Source organism: Battus philenor, unplaced genomic scaffold (genome assembly GCF_028537555.1).
Source record: "Battus philenor isolate CCGP_79_NKW_IND1 unplaced genomic scaffold, ilBatPhil1.0.hap1 SCAF_20, whole genome shotgun sequence".
In the NCBI taxonomy this organism is placed as follows: domain Eukaryota; kingdom Metazoa; phylum Arthropoda; class Insecta; order Lepidoptera; family Papilionidae; genus Battus; species Battus philenor.
The window spans coordinates 8,586,722-8,589,216 of record NW_027181683.1 but is presented as its reverse complement, the minus strand read 5'-3'; the positions used below and the strand labels follow the sequence as shown (position 1 = coordinate 8,589,216).

At 32.9% G+C, this 2,495-nt stretch overlaps 1 non-coding gene across 1 annotated transcript; it reads right to left on the bottom strand.

Annotated features, from left to right (window-relative positions):
• Positions 1-1,519: 1,519 nt before the first annotated feature.
• TRNAK-UUU (transfer RNA lysine (anticodon UUU)) lies at positions 1,520-1,592 on the bottom strand. Its single transcript has one exon. It is a non-coding gene; the product is annotated as a tRNA-Lys (tRNA).
• Positions 1,593-2,495: the final 903 nt, after the last annotated feature.

Here is a 2,495-nt window from a genome sequence, read left to right as displayed (position 1 = left end):
AAATATTTTCACACTAATGATATGTTTTATGTTGATTATGAAATAAAGCTTTTGTTGAAAGACCTGTTAATAAATAAATAAGTTATACCTTATGAACGTAACTCATTAATTTTCTTTATGTTGATAAAGGAAATCATCATCGATCATCATCAGCCCTAAGACGTCCACATCTGGACATATACCTCGCCAATAATTAATTCCCAATAGAACTGGCAAGAGTCGGTCTCTATTTAGCGTTTTCTGACGTTGTAACAAGGTTCCATTGGTAAATAAACAGATTCGACTATTTTTAACACAGATTATTCTTCAAACGAAAAAAACACGCCTTATTGGCACGCATGATTGTGTTGATAATTATTATTATTTTTCATTATATACATGTAGTAATCTTAAACGTAACAAAATTATGAAGTAAAAATTATCACAGCACTTAACACGTAGACTGAGAGGACAGGCCGTACATTTGGCAGCACTCCTTTAAGCCAGAGCTCGCAATTCTAACTAAAAGCGACTGCAGTAAGTGCCCATTTTCACTAATTATTGCAATTAAGAGTCGAGCGCTATCGCAGTATCACCAGGTATACGTATGTCGTACGTTAGTCTAGGAGACGAAATAATTTTATAACCCTTTATGATATATTTCATTAATCAAAGCCGTATAAATATAAAGACTTTACAACGAGATTAGGTGACCTAGCTAATCGTGCAGACTACTCCCAACAGGTTCTATTGGAACGTATGGCTATCAATGTCCAATGATGTTGATGATAACAGATGAATTAGAATTGAGCTAATAATAATAACACCGTGGTCGAAATTTACAGCTCACAGCGAACATTCTGTGTCGAAATGATGAATTTTCTTGTAAGATTCTTCGAAATGCTTTGAACACAAATTAAATTTTGCCTCTAGAGGAAACCGTGGCTTTCGTGGAAACCCTCGAGCTTAGTTATTACAAAAAGTTCAAGGCTAAGCATCTCTAGAGCTATGTCATCTAAAATATGCTGAATTTTAAATGCCAGTTTACTCATACCATATACTAATTACAAAAATAACGAGAACCATTCGAATCATTATATTATATTATTTTAATTTTTTAAACCCATAATGTCACGAAACAAGCAAAGAGAGATCTTTCTTACGAGCAATGCGCACTGTTCTTTATTTATTCTGCACGTCTTCACGTTTGCGATCGGCGAATGAAATATTACGTTTTACCTTAGTAATTTTATTTATTTGCTCCTGCAAATGTGAACTCAATAACACTTGCAGTCGAGTTTTTGGCGGCAAAACTAAGTGCCGAGGTGTCATCTTCATAAAAGGTCTCATGCAAAAGACACTTTTTAGTTATCAAGAGGATTCTGTGAGATTGTACACAATAAAATTCCTAATGGATGCCATCAGTACTTTTGAGAAACTCGAGGATTTCTTTTGGAAGACTCCAGTGCAGAATTGCTTAAAACATTTTGCCTTTCCATTCTCGCCGCATAAAAGTACATTCAAGTTAAAAATTATAGCCCGCCTGAACAGGGACTTGAACCCTGGACCCTTGGATTAAAAGTCCAATGCTCTACCGACTGAGCTATCCAGGCCCCAGGAATAAACATCTAACGATCCAGTCAGTACTCTGGACAAACGGGCATATTATTGTAATATTGTAAGTTAACATTTCATATTACATTTTTAGTTAATATTATGTTATGTTGTAAATCAAGAATATACATTTAAAACAAGGTTCTCGGGATTTGATCGCACTGGACAAAACAAAATTTTATATAAGACGTCCTTTTATACAAGAAGATATAAATTTACTGCAAGTAAAAGCCAAAAATTAATTTCACTATTACTGTTTGAAAAAACTGTAATTAAAAATAATTTTCATACATCATATTTATATTGGCGCCACGTGTACGCGGCTTGCCCGCCTGTTTATCCGGCACTGATTTAATAAATAATTTTGTTTAATTAAAACACAAAACTCTGCTTGACTATGTCGGAGGAGACGACGAGAAGAACAAATTAAAGATCTTAACGTACGCATTTATATACGAGTACATTCGTTTCGTACAAGCGGAACGCGAATAGGAACGGATTTTGTTAGTACATATCTTTATTTCTTATTCAGTTAGTTAATTTTGTAATTATATTTGTAACAAACAATAATTATTGTTAAAACACAACTTATATATTTTTGCACTTAAATTAACATATTAAAATGAGTTATATCTTTATTCGAGTATGTATTTACACGCACTTTTGAATCTTCAATCATTTTAACATAAGTAGCTACCAACGGCTCGGATGGTTGTTGTGCTAAGAAAAATCGACAGGAAAGTCAAAAGTTGCTGTTTTAAAACTAAATTTAAAAATGATAGATGTATACGTCGTTAAATCAATCTTCATAAATTAAAAACTTTCGAATGTAAGGTTTATTTTATAACATACTTTTAATTTTAGATATAAAACCAAGAAAAGGAAGGTCTGAGATATGTTGT